Source organism: Molossus molossus, unplaced genomic scaffold, assembly GCF_014108415.1.
Source record: "Molossus molossus isolate mMolMol1 unplaced genomic scaffold, mMolMol1.p scaffold_m16_p_6, whole genome shotgun sequence".
In the NCBI taxonomy this organism is placed as follows: Eukaryota; Metazoa; Chordata; class Mammalia; order Chiroptera; family Molossidae; genus Molossus; species Molossus molossus.
In genome coordinates, this window is record NW_023425399.1 from 15,461,473 (window position 1) to 15,481,209 (window position 19,737).

At 43.4% G+C, this 19,737-nt stretch overlaps 1 non-coding gene across 1 annotated transcript; it reads right to left on the reverse strand.

Moving 5' to 3' along the window:
* Positions 1–19,039: 19,039 nt before the first annotated feature.
* On the reverse strand, positions 19,040–19,146 carry LOC118619404. Its single transcript, XR_004957184.1, has one exon. It is a non-coding gene; the product is annotated as a U6 spliceosomal RNA (small nuclear RNA).
* Positions 19,147–19,737: the final 591 nt, after the last annotated feature.

Genomic DNA, 19,737 nt, shown 5'->3' on the forward strand with positions numbered 1-19,737 from the left:
AAAAAATTTTTTTTCTTTATTTAGTTTAGAGGAAGAGAGAGATAGAAACATCGATTGGATGCCTCTTGTATGCCCCCCACTGGGGATTGAGCCCACAACCTGGGCCTGTGTCCTGACCGGGAATCGAACCAGCAACCTCTTGGTGCATGGATTGACACTCAACCACTGAGCCACACCAGCCAGGCAAGAAAGCCTTTTTAAGTTGGATTCAGTTTGGAGGTTAATCTCTCCCCCCCCAGAGATTGGGGCACCATGTCCCTTCCCTTGGTGACAGCTCAGCTGGCAGACACATGGAACAGATCAGAGGGAAAGAGGGAGAGAGAAGAGACTTAATTCTTGGGTGGAAGTAAATGAAGGCAGGTCCTGCACATTGTTGGATGGAAGAGAAGGTTCTTTGTGATGCTTTGCCATTGAGAGTAGAAATAACTGGAACCACAGGTAGCGGTCAAGGCTCTGCTAAGGGTGGGGACTATGAGCAATTGCAGCTGAGTCTGAAGAATTTTCTGCAGATGGGTTAAAAGACCTCATACAAGGTAAAGACTATTCCATGCAACCGTTGGGATGGGATACCAACCAAGGAGCACAAGACCCCATGATGGCACCTCAGATGCCGGTGAAATCCTGAACCAGGGTGGAGACAGTCTCTTTCCTCTACTTGTTGGAAAGTCACCAATTCCTTAGCGAGGAGCAACTGGGTAATTAAAACCGAAACACTCTGAATATTAGCAGAGTTGTAGCATGTATAATTTAACTGGTTGGCAGACTTCATGAATATCTTATTCAGAGGGGGCCCAATGTTCCAAGTCCCTTTATGGTCCATTAAAGTTCTGAATAAAAGAACCCCTCTAGGCATTGCTACAGGTCAGCATTTCACCAAGTTTCCTTTGCCCATAGAACACTAGATTGGTAGGATGGTAATTGGTATTCTAAGGAAAAAGTTCTCTGGTTAAAAAGTGAGGGGCATATTAGTTCAATAGATTTAACAGGGTTTTTTGTTTTTTTATCCTCATCCGAGGACATTTTTTCCATTTTTTGTTCAGATAGAGTGGGGGGGAGAATGAGGAAGAGAGAGAGAGAGAGAGAGAGAGAGAGAGAGAGAGAGAGAGAGAGAGAAACATTGATGCGAAAGGGACACATTGAGTGATTGCCACCTGCATGACCCAACCAGGGCTGGGGACAAACTGCAACCCAGGTACGTGCCCTTAGCAGGAACCGAACCCGGGTCTCTCTGGACAGCAGGCCAAAGCTGTACCACTGAGCCAAACCAGCCAGGGCAGATTTAACAGGGTTTTAACTTTTATTTATTTATTTATTTAAAATATGTTTTTCTTTGATTTTTTTTTAGAGAGAGAGGAAGGGAAAGAGAGATAGAAACATCGATGTGAGAGAGAAACATCCATCGGCTGCCTGCTGCATGCCCCCTACTGGAGATTAGCCTGCAACCTGGACATGTGCCCTGACCAGGAATGTAACCATGACCTCGCAGTCAATAGGACACTATTCAGACCACTGAGCCACACCATCTGGGCTTTAATAGGGTTTTTATTTGCAGGACTGCTCAGTGGCATTAAAATGTTAATGTGCATTGAGATCTCCACTTATGGGGCCCAAGGGATCTTTTTTTCTCCTTGGACTACACTGTGGGACTCTGTGTGGTTGCCCACTGTTTGGGTAGGTGGACAGACACTGGAGCCCAGTGAAGACAGAACAGATCAGCAGCTTACTTTAAAAAATGGGCCAGAAGCAGGTTAATTCTTGTCCAGGTGCAATCCCAGTTGTACTAGGATGGACACCTGTCCATGGCGTGGTAAGGGCACAGGCGAGGGGGTACTCTCCTTAGGGAGGTCAGGGAAAACCATACTCTGGAAGTCATGTTTGGTCTGGGTCATAAAAGATGAATACTCTCGTATAAGGCAAATGAGGGTTTAGGGGTCATTCTAGACCCAGAAAACAGCAGTGCAAAGGTCCTGAGGTATGAAAAAGCATGGTATGTTTGGCAGAAGTGAGGAAATCAGTGTGCTTCAAAAGGAATGTGCTGAGGGACATGTCAGGAACCAAGGGGCATAGACTCAAGGGAAATCATGAAGGGCCTTTGGGTGTCAGGCCAAGAGGTTTGATTTTCGGGCAAGAGGAACCAACAGAAGCATTTTTTTTTTTTTTTATCCTCACCCAAAGACATTTTTCCATTTTTTGTTCAGATAGAGTGGGAGGGAGAGAGAGAGAGAGAGAAACATTAACGCAAAAGGAACACATCTCGAGTGGTTGCCACCCACACGACCCAACCAGGGCCGGGGACAAACTGCAACTGAGGTACATGGCCTTAGTGGGAGCCGAACCCTGGTCTCTCTGGACCGCAGGCTGACACTCTAACTGCTGAGCCAAACCAGCCAGGGCCCAACAGAAGCTTTAAAAAATGATTACCTATCGATTAGAATAGGTTATACATGCACATAGCAAACAGTGAACAATAAGCCTCCTGCCCAATTTGTTCCCAGCCTCCAGAGCCTTTTCCCACAACCAAATACTGCGAAGATTGTCATCCTTCCAGAGAGATCCTCGGCATATATAAGCGTAGACGTATATGTCTCTATCCTTAAAAAACCCTCATGAATAGCAACATTCTAATCATACTGTTCAGCACTTTGCTTTTTCAACTTAACAATATATCTTGGAGATTGTTTCATATCCGCACATAAAGAGCTGCCTCATTCTTTTTTAACAGCCATAAAGATTTCCATTGTATGGGTGTTCGGCAATTTATTTAAGCAGTCCCCTGTTGATGGACATTCCGGCTGTCTCCAATCTTCTGTTATTATAAACCGTGCCGCAGCGAATAGCCTTGTACATCCAACTTTGCATACATATGTGCCAGTGTGTCTGTGGAATACATTCGAGAGCAGGAGACTTTATGGGTCAACGGGCGTGTGCGGCCAACATTTTGATAGAGTGCCGGGCTGCCAGCCATGGAGGTGGTGACAACTTAGACTCCTCCCTCCTTTGAGGGTGTGGGTTTCTCCACACACGGCAGGTTCGGTGTGTGAGCAGACATTCTGATCGTGGGCAATCCAACAGGTGATAAAGGGTGTCTCGCCGTCATTTCCCTTTGCCTTTGCTTTTTTATTAGGACGCAGGTTGAGCATCTTTTTGTACGTGGAGAGGCTGGATTTCTTAATCTGAGAACTGCTTGTTCACATCCTTTGCCCGTTTTCTATTGGATTGTTGGCCCTTTTTCTTATTGAATTGTTGCCACACTAGTACAGTGGTTTAACTCTTGCTTGTTGGTGAATTTCCTGCAGCCTGTGACCCCTCTCAGTGGTTACAATGTGCTTGTACAAATACCCCGTCGCTAGCGGAGGCGGCTGTGGCCAGGAATGGCAGAGGTTAGAAGAATGGAGATTCTGGACAGCGCTTCCATGGAGACATGACTGATGGGATGGAGCAATTTTACTCCTTGGCAGAGGAGCAGACTCTTCCAGAAGTCTCTGACTGGGGCAAAGCCCCCTCCCCCTGCTCCCCACCAGCATTCTTTCTCCCTGGTCTAATTCCACCCTCCTTCCGCACGTCCCAGGAGTCCCCTCTGCACAGCTTCCTCTTTCCTAATATTAGCACAGGCACAGCCCTGCCCCCCGTCACAGGCAGTGATTATATAGCAAATTAACCACAAGCTGTTCGGTGCTCGTCCGGTGGCAGTTGGAGAGATGCTACTCTGAGTAATGACTTGTGTAGTCGATGCTCTCATCTGTAATTTGTGTGTGCAGAAATAAAACCCCCACCCATATGAAAGCGGGACCAAGGAGAAGGAGTGGGAGTGGGGGAAGAAATCATGAATTTTGTGGTCTGCATCTTGCAGTCTGCCTTCAGTTTCCCCTTGAGGAATGCTGTCATTGTCTGTGTTTGATCGATGCCTGTGTTTGCCTAAGGACGGGGCCAGACAGAGGGAGCATCAGAGCAGGGCTGGACTCCTGAATCCTCAAAGTGTGTCTCTGAGACGGGACAGTTATTCCCTGAGCTTCAGTTTCCTCATCTATCAAATGCGGATACTATTGATTTCCAACCAGGTGTTAAAGAGCCTGATTCTGGAAATGGTAAATTTATAGCCAACACTACTTTTCTTCCCTTCCTCCCCTCTCTCTTCCTTCTTTTCTTCCATCATATCAGGTAAGGGTTTTTAAAAATTAGACTTTTGCCCGGCTGGTGTGGCTCAGTGGTTGAGGGTCAACCCATGTGCCAAGAGATCGCTGGTTTGATTCCCGATCGGGGCACATGCCCAGTTTGTGGGCCTGATCCCTGCTGTGGGGCATGCAGGAGGCGACCAACTGATGTTCTCTCTCATTGATGTTTCTATCTCTCTCTCCCTCTCCCTCCCTCTCTCTCTAGAAATCAATAAAGAAAATAAAAAAAGTAAACTTTTTATTTTGATATAATTGTTGATTCATATGAAATTGTAAGAAATAAGAGAGAGAGAGGGGAGACAGAGATATCCGTGTATATTTTACCCAGTTTCCTCAGGTGGTAGCACCTTGTAAGACTCTAGTACAATACCACAACCAGAATACTGACAGTGATGCAATCTACAGAGAGATATAATATTTCCTTACTCTCGCTTGTACTGATACATGTGTTTGTGTATATTTAGTTCTGTACAATTTTATTGCATGTGTAGGTTCATGTATTCCCCGCCACAGTCAAGAGAGACGAAGAATTCTATTACCACAAGGATCCTTCATGTTGCCCTCGAATAACTACACTTGCCTCAGTACCATCCTCCAGCCCCGGTCTCCATCTCCTGGCAACCACTAATCTATGATTTCTAAGCTTTGTCTCTTGAAAAATCTTATATAAATGGAATCATATAGCATGCAACCTTTTGAGTTTGGTTCTTAAAAAATTCAGCATAATTCCCTGGAGATTCATTGAGGTTGTGTGTACCAATAATTCATTCCTTTTTATTGCTAAGTAGTGTTCAATGGTGTGGATGTACTAGAGTTTGCCCAACTATTCATTCATTGAAAGACATCTGGGTTGTTTCCAGGGTTTAGCTACTACACACAAAGCTGTTATGAACATTCGTGTATAGGTTTTTATACAATTTCACGTGTGTGAACATACATTTTCATTTCTCTGGGATAAATACCCAAGAGTGCAATTGCTGGGTCATATGGTAATTGTGTATTTAGTTTTCTAACACACTGCCAAACTGTTTTCCAGTGTGGCTGTACCATTTTACATGCCCACCAGCAATGGATGAGGCATCCGGTATCTCCACATACTTGCCAGCATTTGGTGTTGTCACTATGTTTTATTTTGGTCGTTCTTTTTTATTTCTGTTTTCAATTGGTATATTTATTTGGACTTGATTTTTCATATGAGAAATCTTTGTTTCCATTTTATTTTATTTTATTATTTTTATTTCTTTTCTTTTCTTCTTTTTTTTATTAATCCTCACCCGAGGACATTTTTCCATTTTTTGTACAGACAGAGTGGGAGGGAGAGAGAGGAAGAGAGAGAGAGGGAAACATCGATGTGAAAGGGACACATCGAGTGGCTGCCACCCGCACGACCAACCAGGGCCGGGGACAAACTGCAACCAAGGTACATGCCCTTAGCGGGAACCGAACCTGGGTCTCTCCGGACCGCAGGCGGACGCTCTAACCGCTGAGCCAAACCGGCCAGGGCTATTTTTATTTCTTTATTGATTTTGAGAGAGAGAGGAAGTTAGAGGGAGGGAGAGAGAGAGAGAAACATTGATGAGAAAGAACATTTATTGGCCGCCTCCTGCGTGACCCCCACTGGGGACCAGGCCCACAACCTGGGCATGTGTCCTGACTGGGAATCAAACTGGTGACCTCTTGGTGCGTGGGTCAATGCTCAACCACTGAGCCACATGAGCAGGGCCTTTGTTTCCATTTTAAATGATTCTTACCATATACCTTTAAGGAAATGACAAAGGATAGTGTGTATGCAAATTGGACCTAAAAGTATAAAAACAATTCTGTATTCATCTTGAATGCAGAAGACCCATAGAGGTGTAGACAGGAAGAGTAATTCATAGTGTTAGATATGAAGTTTCATAAAGTTTAGTGATTTATGCCTGGTGGGAATGCCTTTTACTTTAGAGTGGATAGCTGCTGAATTTTTGATTTGCATTTCCCTGATGATTAGTGATGTTGAACATCTTTTCATGTACTTGTTGGCCATCTGTATCTCTTCTTTGGAAAAATGTCTATTCAGATTCTTTGCCCATCTTTTATTGATACTGAGTTGTGAATTCTTTTTTAAAATTAACTAATTAATTAATTAATTTTTGTTATAGATGTTTCTCTCCCCACACTGATCTCCCCTCCCCCTCCCCCTCTGCCCTGTCCCCAGCTTTGTTGTCCATGTCCATTATTCATGCATACATGCATGTAAGTTCTGTGGTTTATCTCTCCCCCACCATCCCCTCTTCTGGGGATTGTCAGTCTGTACCCCACTTCCACATCTCTGGGACTACCCCATTCCTCAGACTGTTATGTTCATTATATTCTGAGTTGTGAATTCTTTAGTTATTTTGGATATTAATCTCTTATCAGATATGTGATTTGCAAATATTTTCTCCCATTTATTAGGTTGACTTTTCATTTTGTTGATGGTTTTCTTTGTAGTGTAGAAGCTCTGGCTTAGTTTGACATAGTCTCTCCTGTTGATTTTTACTTTTGTTGCCTTTGCTTTTGGTATCAAATCCAAAAAATCATCGCCAAGATGGATGTCAAATTGCTTAGTCCCTATGTTTTCTTCTAGGAATTTTATGGTTTTAGGTCTTATATTCAAGTATTTAATCCATTTTGAGTTAATTTTTGTGTGTGTTATAAAATAGTGGTCCAGTTTCATTCTTTTGCATGTGTCTAGTGTTCCCAACACCAAGGTCTGTTTTTATGCCAATGCCATGCTGTTCTGATCACTATAGCTTTGTAATGTAATTTGAAATCTGTAGGCCTGTGGATGTGTGCCAAACCTGAAAGGTTGCTTCAGGCTGAAGCTCCAGGACAAGCAAATAGTTCTCTTTGATAGAAAGATTGGGAGTGTGTCTCTCTGGGCTGTCTGTGTCCTGGGGGTTGGGGGGTAGGGTGGATGGGCAGCCTGCCAAGAGTTATTTCTCTGATAGTTAGAGTCCTGGGAGACTCAGGAAGGAAAGCCCTTTGGCAACCGGAAATAGGCAGTCAAAGGTGTCCATTGGGCAGCAGTTGCAAAGACCTGTGCCCCAGGTGAAAGCTTTTTCAGGGAGATGCTAGCACCCTGGGGTTTGCAGAGACAGCACCCATGCCGACAATAGCGCCTGCGCTCTGACGTCTTTGGAAGGGTTACAGTCAGCCCCCAGTGTTCAATCAGAAGCCTGCCTCTCAAGCTGCAGCCATGATCAGAAACTAATAGGCTTCTTTCCGAGGAAGACGGAGCTCCTAGGTCTGTTGCCACTTAAGAATTCTCTTTCTCCTGGTGTCAGTCCTGTGGGACCTGCATGAGAAAGCCCCTTTGGCCCCCTAAACCTGGCCACGGATAGGTGTTGCTGGTGGCAGCAGCAAACACTGGCAGCAGCAACTGGTGCTCTGGAGTGAGCCTCTGGAAGGAGCAAGGCAGAGAGAGAGCTGAAGACGGCACCCTCTGGGCTCCATCCTGGAGAGCATCCAGCAGGCCCCAAATGTGTGCCAAACCAGATGCCTGCCCCTCAGATCCACGCTCCACGGCCGGGCAGATGGTCCTCCCCCACACCGAGTCGGGAGGCTGCTCCATCCCTGCTCCAAGCTGGGCCCAGGCCGGGTGAGTCCTTGCGTGAGTGTCCTGCTCAGGTTGCTCCAGCCCGTGGGTCTTGCTTTTGGTTTTCAAAGCTGGATGTTTTGGGGGCTCGTCTCTCAGGTGCAGGTCTTAAAAGTTGGGGGTGCCTGATGTGGGGTTCAAACCCTTTGCTCTTCAAGGAGCAGTTCTGGGTTTGAGTTTCCTCCAGACTGTGCAGGAGTAGGGTTGTGGTGGGATTGCGCCCCAGCCTCTCCTACCTGTTTCCATGTGGGCCTTCTCTCGTTAGCCCAATTCAAAGGAGTCTAGGTGTCACCAGCCAGTTTTTAGTTTTTTTTTCAGAGGAAATTGTTCCATGTGTAGATCTGGTGTGAGGAGGTGAACTGAGGATCTCACATCACCATCTGAACTGGGACCCCTCTCTTTTGGTCATTGTTATAGGTGATAGCTTATTGTGGGTTTACTTTGCATTTTCCTAATGGGTAATTGTGTTGAGCATCTTTTCCTGTGCTTACTTGCTGCCTGTATCTCCTCTTCTGTGAATTGCCTCTTTGCATCTTTTGCCCATTTTCTAATTGGGCTGTTCGTGTTTTTACTGTTGAAATTGTTTTTCTGAGCTCTCTTTCTTAAAAAAACAACACAACACAGCTTTTTGGAGGTATCACTCACACTCTCCAGAGCTCACCCTTTTAAAGTGTACAATTGAGTGGTTTTTAGTATATCCACAAAGTTGTGTATCAATCACCATGATCTAATTCTCATCACCGCAGAACGAAACCTCATAAATTCCCAGTCACTTCCAATTCCCCTTGCTCCAGCCCCTGGCAAACACTGATACATTTTCTGCCTATTCTGGACATTTCATGTAGGTGGACTTCTAAAACATATACCTTTTGTGCCTGACTTCCTTTACTTAGAATAATTTTTCAAGTTTCATCCATGTTGTAGCATGTTTCAGAACATCATTCCTTTTTATGGGTCAATAATATAAATATGTGAGTAATACCCCATTTTGTTTATCCATGCAACAGTGAATGAATATTTGTGTTTTCATGAAAAAAAATGTTCAATTACGGTTTACGTATACTATTATTTTTTATTAGTTTCAGATGTACAGCATAGTGGTTAGACAGTCATATACTTTACAAAATGGTGTTTTCATTTTTGGCTATGATGAATACTGCTGCTATGAACATTGGTGTACACATTTTTCTTTGGAATTGCTGGATCTTATTGTAACTATGTTTGGAGGAAATGTCAAACTGTTTTCCAGCATGGCTGCATCATTATACATTCCCACTAGAATTGTACGAGGGTTCTAATTTCACTACATTCTTGCCGATGATTGGTATTCCATCCTTTTCATTTTAGCCATCCTATTGGGTGTGAAGTAGTGTTTCTTTGTAGTTTTGATTTCCATTATTCCAATGACTAATGGTATTGAGCATCTTTTCATGTGCTTTTTGGCTTGGAGAAGTATCTACTCAAAATCTTTGCCCTTTAAAAAAAATTTTTTTTTCTTTATTGATTGTAGAGAGCGAGGAAGAGAAAGGGAGAGAGAGATAAAAACATCAAAAAGAGAGAACATCGATTGGCCGCCTCTTGCATGCCCTCCACTGGGGATCGGGCCCACAACCTGGGCATGTGCCCTGACCGGGAATTGAACTGGTGACCTCCTGGTGCATGGGTTGATGCTCAACCACTGAGCCACACCGGCTGGGCTATCTTTGCCCATTTTTTTTTTTTTTTAAATTTTTATTTATTTATTTATTTTCAAATCTTTATTGTTGGACGTAAAATGTATTACAGATGTTCCACATTTTTCCCCCATTGACCCCCTCCTCCCCACACCTGCACCCCTCCCACCTTTTCCCACACTATTGTCTGTGTCCATTGGTAATGCATATAAGTTCTTTGGTTTATTTCTTCCCACCCCCCCCAACCCCTTTCCCTTTGAGGTTTGTCAGTCTAGCAATGAATTTGTACTTAATCTCTTCATCTTTTTCACCCATTCCCCCAACCCCCCTCCCAACTGGCAACCAACAAAATGTTCTCTGTATCTATGAGAATGTTTCTGTTCTACCTGTTCATTTTGTTTGTAGATTCCATTGTTGATAGATATGTATTCATTGCCATTTTGTTTGTTCATACACTTTATCTTTTTCTTCAAAAAGACCCTTCATCATTTCATATAATAACGGTTTGGTAATGATGAACTCCTTTAACTTTTTCTTGTCTGGGAAAGTTTTTATATGTCCATCGATTCTAAATGACAGCTTTGCAGGATAGAGTAATTTTGGTTGTAGGTTCTTGGTTTTCATCACTCTTAATATTTCTTGCCACTCCCTTCTGGCCTGCAAAGTTTCTTTTGAGAAATCAGCTGACGGCCTAATGGGAACTCCCTTGTAGGTAACTAGCTGCCTTTCTCTTGCTGCTTTTAAGATTCTCTCTTTGTCTTGAACCTTTTGCATTTTGATGATGATGTGTCTTGGTGTGGGCCTCTTGGGGTTCATCTTGTTTGGGACTCTCTGTGCTTCCTGGACTTGAATGTCTGTTTCCTTCACCAAGTTAGGAAAGTTTCCTGCCATTATTGTTTCAAACAGGTTTTCGATTTCTTGTTCTCTCTCTTTCCTTCTGGCACCCCCAAGATGCGAATGTTGGCACGCTTGAAGTTGTCCCAGAGGCTCCTTACACTCTCCTCATTTTTTTGGATTCTTTTTTCTTTTTGCTGTTCTGATTGGGGATTTTTTGCTTCCTTATATTCCAAATCGATGGGTTGCTCCTTGGATTTACATATTCTATTTTTTTTTTTTTTAATCCTCATCCGAGGACATTTTTCCATTTTTTGTACAGACAGAGTGGGAGGGAGAGAGAGGAAGAGAGAGAGAGGGAAACATCGATGTGAAAGGGACACATCGAGTGGCTGCCACCTGCACGACCAACCAGGGCCGGGGACAAACTGCAACCGAGGTACATGCCCTTAGCGGGAACTGAACCCGGGTCTCTCCGGACCGCAGGCGGACGCTCTAACCGCTGAGCCAAACCGGCCAGGGCTACATACTCTATTATTGAAGCTGTGTAAATTATTCTTTATTTCAGTTAATGCCTCCTTCAATTCTAACTATGTATCCATGATTTCTAACTGGTCCTTTTTTATGCTCTTGAGGCCCTCCCTAAGTTCATTGAAGTTCTCACTAAGTTCATTGAGCATCCTTATAAGCAGTATTTTGAACTCAGTATCTGTTAGGTTGCTGATCTCCATTTCGCTTAGTTCTTTTATTGGGGTTTTGTTCTGTTCTTTCATTTGGGACCTGTTTCTTTGTCTCCTCATTTTGGCTGCCTCCCTGTGTTTGTTTCTGTGTATTACTTAATGAGAGGTATGGGGCTCGGTGAGACCAGATGCTGCTTGTTTGAAAGAATTTAGGAAAACCTGAAGCAGGATCAAAGACAGGCCAATCCTATGGTAAAACAACCCGCAACAGCTTGGGTGGGCTTGAAAGTTGGGTGGGGCGAGGCGGGGCCTCAGGGAGTCAGCAGGGCGGGGCTACCAGTGTGAGCCAGGTTGCTGGAGTCCCAGATATGGAGACTGTCTGCCACCCCCGGGAAGGGCTCACCAAAGGAACAAAGGCCTCTTACAGCACGTTTGTCCCGGAGAAAGCCCCCTCTCCAGCCCTTGCTCCAGTGCCAAACAGCTCAGTTCTTCCCTGTATGTCTCTGGCGCCCCTGGAGCTGCCTCCCCTCCAAGCTTAGAGGGAGAGAGTCCGATAAGTCCGTGCGCGGGCCCTTTAAGGAGCTGCCTGGGGCTCCAGCCGCATCAGCCTCCCTGAGCCTCAGTTTCCGCTGGTTTTTCCAGCCAGAAGTTATGGGGATTCTCTTCCTGGCACTGGAACCCTGAGCGGGGCACCTGGTGTGGGACGGGGACTCCTCAGTCCTCAGGGAGGACCTTCCCAGCCGCCGGAGCCTCCTGATTTTTATCCGCCACACGTGGGTGTGGAACCAGCCTGTTGCGCCACTGTAGTGCCGCAGCCGCCGCCACCCCTCGCGCAGCCGCCCCTCCTACCAGTCTGGATGTAGCTGTTTTTTTAATTTCGTAGTTGTAGGACTTCCATTCAGCTTCATTTCAGGCGGTTTTGAATGGTGGTTGTTCTGTAGTTTAGTTGTAACTTTGATGTGGTTGTGGGAGGACGCGATACCGCATTTACCTATGCCGCCATCTTGACCGGAAGTCCTCTTTGCGCATTTTTTTTTTTTAATCCTCACCCGAGGATATTTTTCCATTTTTTGTACAGATAGAGTGGGAGGGAGAGAGAGGAAGGGAGAGAGAGAGACAGAAACATCGATGTGAAGGGACACTTCGAGTGGCTGCCACCCGCACGACCAACCAGGGCCGGGGACAAACTGCAACCAAGGTACATGCCCTTAGCGGGAACCGAACGCGGGTCTCTCCGGACCGCAGGCCGACGCTCTAACCGCTGAGCCAAACCGGCCAGGGCCTCTTTGCCCATTTTTAAACGGCATTGTCTGTTTGTTGTTTTTGAGTTGTAGGAATTCTTTTTTTTTATCCTCACCCGAGGACATTTTTGCATCTATCTTCAGATAGAGTGGGAGGGAGAGATGGAGGAAGAGAGAGAGAGACATCGATGTGAGAGAGACACATTGAGTGGTTACCACCCACACGACCCCAACTGTGATGGGGGACAAACCGCAACTGAGGTACGTGCCCTTAGCGGGAACCAAACCTATGACTCTCTGGACTGTAGGCTGACGCTCTAACTGCTGAGCCACACTGGCCAGGGCCAAAAGTTTTTAATTTTGATGAAGTCCAATTTATTTTATTTGTTATTTGTACTTTTGGTGTTATAGCTAAGAAACCATTGCCTGATCCAAAAACGTGACGTTTTACTCCTATGCTTTCTTCTAAGACTTTTATAGATTTAGCTCCTACATTTAGGTCTCTGATTGATTTGAGTTCATTTTCATATGGTGTGAGGTAAGGGCTTAACTTCATTTATTTTTTTGCATGTCAAAATCCAGTTGCCTCAGCATCACTTTTAAAAAGATTATTTTTTCTCTGTTGAATTGTCTTGGTGCCCTTCTTGAAAATAATTTGACCACACATGTAAGGGTTTAGTTTCAGATTTTGAATTCTGTTTCCATGATCTATAATTTTATCTTTATGCCAGTACCACAATATCCTGTTTACTATAGCTGAGCAGAACGTTGAGGAATTGGAAAGTGTGAGTCCTCCAATTTTGTTCTTCCTTCCAAAATTATTCTGTCTATTGTTTTTCTCTGCTCTTGCATTTCCACATGTAGTTTTAAGATCAGCTTGTCAATTTTGGCAAAAAAGTCAAGTCAGATTTTTGTAGGGTTACTATAGCTCAGTTTGAGGATTACTGCCATCTTAACAATATTGTCTTCAATCAAGTACATGAACATCAGATATTTTTCCATTTATTTAGGTCTTTAACTTTTTCAATGATATTTTGTAGTCTTGTACTTCTTTTGTTAAATTTCTTCCTAAGTATTTTGTTTTTGATGTTATTGTCAATGGAATTGTTGTCTTAATTTCAGTTTTGGATTTGTTCATTGCAAATGTATAGGAATACAATCAATTTGTATATTGATCTTGTGTCCTACATGATGGCTAAACTCATTGACTATTTCTAATAATTTTTAGCATACTCCTTAGGATTTTTATATGTAAGACCATGTCATCTATTATTTAGTACAGGAGACTGATAGGAAAAAATTGATTCATTTGAAACACGGTGTTGAAGGTGAGCTCTATGGATACCCTGGACCACCAGAAAGACAAACCAGTGGGTCCCAGAGCAAATTCCACCTGAAACATCGCTGGAGGCAAAGATGACACTCGGAAGCTGTCCTACGCCAGGCACACCTGAAGCAGGTTCTTTGGAAAAGACAGTAATGCTGGGGAAACGTAGAAGGCAGCAGGAAAAGAGGAAGACCAGATATGACATGGATTGACTCCATAGAATAAGTGGTAAGTATGAATCTACAGAAGAGTTACTGAGCACAGGACATTGCGGACATCACTCATTCATAGGGTCACGAGGGGTTGGAGCTGATTCAATGACATGTAACCACACATCTGTGAATAAAGATACTTTTACATCTTATTTTCCAAACTGGATGCCTTTAAATTTTTTTTTAATTGATTTTTTAGAGAGAAAGGAAGGAAGAGAGAGATAGAAACATCAATGTGAGAGAGAAACATCAATCGGCTGCCTCCGGCATGACCCTTACTGGGTATGGAGCCCGCAACCCAGGCATGTGCCCTGACTGGGAATCGAACTGGGACCTCTCAGGCCATGGGACGATGTTCAGTCCACTGAGCCACCCTGGTTGGGCTTGGATGCCTTTTATTTCTTATTCTTGTCTAACTGCTCTGGCTAGAACCTCCAGCACAATGTTGAATAGAGGTGGTTAAGAGTGGACATTCTTATTTGTTCCTAATCCCAGGAGGAAAGCATCGAATTTTCACCATTGAGTGTGATGTTAGCTGTGGGTTTTGTTTGTAGATGGCCTTTATCAGGTTAAGAAAATTCACTTATATTTCTGGTTTAAGTGCTTTTGTCATAAAAGGGTATTGGATTTTGTCAAATGCATTTTCTGTATCTGTTGAGATGACTATATGGTTTTTGTCCTTTAATCCATTGATATGGTGTATTACATTGATTGCTTTTTACATGTTAAGCCAAACTTGCACTCCAGGATAAATGCCACTTGGTCATATGTTGCCGAATTTGGCTTGCTGAATTTCTATTTTGTTGAAGATTTTGTCTCTTACTCTTGAATTTTGAGAGTTCTTTATATACACCAGATACTAGTCCATTCAGGTAGTGTTAGGTTACAAGCTCAATTGAGCAAACTTTGGCTATCCCAAACAAAACCAGGAATTTCTTTGGGCCTGTGAGGCCAATCAGTTCGGCCCTAAGGATGGAGTCCAGTTATCAAAAATCAATGATCCATTGGATCATGGTGCCTCTGCCCTTTCTGTCCTTGTGCACCCATTTGAGACTCAAAGTCCTGGGAATGAGCCTATGGCTCCATCAGGAGCATGAGGCCAGGAGGGTTGGAACACCTGAATGACAGTCCCAGAAATGCTGCTTGTAATGAGGGCCAAGTATTTCCTGAGGCAGAACTTGGTGGTTGCTGTCAGAAGGAGGAATGAATACTTGGCAGGGTCTGTCCAGTAGAAAAACTGTGATTCTGAGATGTACAAAATGATAGAATTCAGCATTTCAGAGTAGTGGGGATTAAGGTCTTTGAAATCACTGACTGAGTCTGAGTCCTGGTGCTACCATTGTCTGCAAGATCTTGAGCGAGTAACTAAGTCCTTCTGTGCCTCAGTTTGCTCAACAGTAGTTTATAGAGGCTTCATCATAGGGTTGTAGTGAAGGATGAATGAGCTAATGAGTATAAAGGGTTTAGCATAGTGTGTTGTATAAAATGAAATGGGAGCCCTGGCTTGTTTGGCTCAGCGGTTAGAGTGTTAGCTTGCGGTCCAGAGAGACCCGCTAAAGGCATGTACCTTGGTTGCAGTTTGTCCCTGGCCCTGGTTGGGTCGTGCGGGTGGCAGCCACTGCATGTGTCCCTTTCACGTCGATGTTTCTCTCTCTCTCTCTCTCTCTCTTCTTCCCACTCGATCTGAACAAAAAATGAAAAAATGTCCTTGAGTGCGGATAAAAAAAAAAAAAGAAATGGGAGCTGTTTTTAATACATTTAAACCCTGGTTGAGTGGCTCAGTTGGTTGGAGCATCATCCCATGCACCAAAAGGTTGCAGGTTTGATTCTTGGTTAGGGCACATATCTAGATTACAGGTTTGATCCCAGGTCTTGGGGTGCAATATGGGAGGCAACCAATGGATGTTTCTCTCTCACGTTTATCTCTTTCTCTTCCTTCCTTTCTGTCTCTCTATCCTTGGGTGAGGATTAAAATTAAAAGAAATATTTTTATAGTGTAGTAAATAACTGGGGAGTGCATGAAAAGTGCCCATACTATGTCCTATGAAAGCAGAGGATGTGGTATCAGGGAGGGCTGCCTGGATGCGGTGGGCTTTGAAGGTCTGACGGGTTTGGAGGAGTTGCTATAGCTTTCTGCTGGAAATAAAGGTAGTGGTTTTAGCCTAACACATGTGGGGAAGATATCAAGAGGCCAGCACCCCGCCCCAAATCCTCTCGTGAATCCTGTGGGACAGAGACTTGGCCCTCCAACGGGATGACTGAGTCTTTCACCCAAGATTAGGCTGGCCCCCAAACAACCCCCCACTAGAACTCAGCTGTTTGATTTAGTAAAGGAAGCCCCAAGCCCCAAGGAAGGTCTAGAGAACTTGCTATCCATCTCAGTGGGAATTTATTTCTTTTTCATATAATATCAGTGGATCATGGGGAATTCATCTCTTTTTCGTAAGAATAGTTGATGCTTTTTTATTATAAGTTAATATTTCTCATAAGTAATCTGGACTATATGGAAAGTATGGAGAAGTGAATATGAATTACCTATAAATTGACCCCCCCAGAGAACAAGGCTGCTAACATTTGGAGAATATCCTTTCTATCTCATAAACATTCCTCTGTTGGTGTATGTGTTTGAAAAAATCAGGGTCACACTGTACAGATTATATTGTACCTGATTTTTAAATACTATATCATGATCATTGTCTCATATCCTAAGCCATTCTTTATGAATGTGATTTTTTTTAAATGGTTGTAAAACAATCTATTATATGGATATACCATAATTCATTGAAATCAATCTTCTATTATTGAACATTGAGGTTGTTCCAGTTTTTTATTGTTATAAATAATATTGTAACAAATATTTTGAAGCCTAAATTTTAGCACCTGTCTCTAATTAATTCCATAAGATACATTTCTTAAGGTGTAATTGGGCACTTTTAATAATTTTTTTTATACTTAATTTATTTATTTTTGCTACAGATGTTTCTCCTTTTCCCCCAACTGATTCCCTCCTCCCCCTCCCTCCCTGCCCTGTCCCCAGCTTTGTTGTCCATGTCCATTGTTCATGCATACATGCATATACGTTCTGTGTTTTATCTCTCCCCCACCACCCCCTTTTCTGGGGATTGTCAGTCTGTACCCCACTTCCACATCTCTGGGACTACCCCATTCCTCAGACTGTTACGTTCATTATATTCCACAAATAAATGAGATCATATGATACTTGTCTTTCTCTCTTTGGCTTGTTTCGCTTAGGGTAATACTTTCCAGGTCCCTCCATGTTGTCTCAAAGGATAAAAGATCTTTCTTTCTTACAGCTGCATAGTACTCCATGGTGTATATGTACCACTGCTTTTTTTTTTTTTTTTTTTTTTACATTTTTTGTACAGACAGAGTGGGAGGGAGAGAGATGAAGATAGAGAGAGGGAAACATCGATGTGAAAGGAACACATCGAGTGGCTGCCACCCACACGACCAACCAGGGCCGGGGACAAAGTGCAACCGAGGTACATGCCCTTAGCGGGAACCAAACCCGGGTCCCTCCGGACCACAGGCGGACGCTCTAACCGCTGAGCCAAACCGGCCAGGGCTGTACCACTGCTTTTTTATCCATTTGTCTACTGATGGACATTTGGGCTGTTTCCAGATCTTAACTATTATAAATAGTACTGCTACGAACATGGGGGTACATATATTCTTTCTGATTGGTGTTTCAGGCTTCTTAGGGTATATTCCTAGAAGTGGGATCACTGGGTCAAATGGAAGTTCAATTTTTAATTTTTTGAAGTAACACCATATTGTTTTCCATAGTGGCTGCACCAGTCTGCATTCCCACCAGCAGTGTACTAGAGTCCCCTTTTCTCCACACCCTCGCCAACACTTGTTGTTTGATGATTTGTTGATGGCGGTCATTCTGACAGTTGTGAGGTGATACCTCATTGTTGTTTTAATTTGCATTTCTCTGATGATTAGTGATGTTGAGCATTTCTTCATATGTCTCTTAGCCATGTGTATGTCCTGTTCGGAGACGTGTCTATTTAGTTCCTCTGTCCATTTTTTAATTGGGTTCTTTACCTTCCTTTTGTTGAGTTGTATGAGCACTCTACATATATTGGAAATTAACCCCTTATCTATCATTGGCAATTATGCTCTCCCATACAGTGGGTTGCCTTTCCATTTTGATGATTGTATCTTTTGCTGTGCAGAAGCTTTTGAGTTTGATGTAGTCCCATGTGTTCATTTTCTCCTTTGTTTCTGTTGCCTTAGGGGATGTATCAGTGAAAATTCTGCTGCGTATGATGTCTGAAATTTTGTTGCCTACATTTTCTTCTAGGATTTTTATGGATTCATGAGTCACATTTAAGTCTTTTATCCATTTTTATTTTTTATTTATTTTTTTATCCTCACCCGAGGATATTTTTCCATTTTTTTGTACAGATAGAATGGGAGGGAGAGAGAGGAAGGGAGAGAGAGAGAGAAACATCGACGTGAAGGGACACATTGAGTGGCTGCCACCCGCACGACCAACCAGGGCCGGGGACAAACCACAACTGAAGTACGTGCCCTTAGCGGGAACCGAACCCCGGTCTCTCTGGACTGTAGGCCGACGCTCTAACCGCCGAGCCAAACTGGCCAGGGCAGTCTTTTATCCATTTTAACATTTAAGTCTTTTATCCATTTTGAGTTTATTCTTGTGTATGGTGTAAGTTGATGGTCTAGTTTTATTTTTTTTGCATGTAGCTCTCCAGTTTTCCCAACACGATTTATTAAAGAGGCTGTCTTTACTCCACTGTATGCTCTTGCCTCCTTTGTCAAATATTAATTGAACATATTGCCTTGGGTCCATTTCTGGGTTCTCTATTCTGTTCCATTGATCTATCTGCTTGTTCTTGTACCAGTACCAGGCTGTTTTGATTATAGTGGCTTTGTAGTATAACCTGAAATCTGGTAATGTGATCCCTCCAACTTTGTTCTTCTTTTTCAATATTGCTGTGGCTATTCGAGGTCTTTTTATTTTTTTATTTTTATTTTTTTTTTATCCTCACCCGAGGACATTTTTCCATTTTTTGTTCAGGTAGAGTGGGAGGGAGAGAGAGGAACAGAGAGAGAGAGAAACATCGACGTGAAGGGACACATCGAGTGGCTGCCACCCGCACAACCGACCAGGGCCAGGGACAAACTGCAACCGAGGTACATGCCCTTAGTGGGAACCGAACCCAGGTCTCTCAGGACCTCAGGCCGACGCTCTAACCGCTGAACCAAACCGGCCAGGGCTCAAGGTCTTTTTAAAAAGGAACGCTTCACGAATTTGCATGTCATCCTTGCGCAGGCGCCATGCTAATCTCCTCTGTATCGTTCCAATTCTAGTGTATGTGCTGCCGAAGCGGGCACTAAAAAAATTTTAAGTGTTTCATTTCGAAAACTAAATACGTACAAACACATGATCAAAAATATTCAAATGGTTCAAAAATATATTCATTAAAAAGTAAGTCTTGTTTGCATCTTTCTTTTCAGTTTCCTATATTCATTCCCCAGAGAAAATCAATGTGACCAGTTCTTGTGCATAGCTCCATAGGAATACGGATACGAAAGGCGTATTTCTACATACACCTCCTTTTTCTTACTATCCTCTAAATATCTGGCACCTTCTATTTTTCACTTAACAATATATCTTGGAGGTCATTTCTTATCACTACATGTTCTACCGCCATCCCATAATTTTAAATTGCATAGGATTTCTTTTCATGGGAGTTCCACAATTAAGCATTTGCAGTGGTGCACATTTACTTTAATTACAAACCTTTGCTATAAAGAGTGGTTTAGCCTAGCCAGTGTGGCTCAGTGGTTGAGTGTTGACCCATGCACTAACAGGTTGCTGGCTCGATTCCTGCTCAGGGCACATGCCTGGGTTGTGGGCTCAATGACCCTTGGTAGGGGGTGTGTAGGAGGTGACCAATCGATGTTCTCTCTCGTCAATGTTTC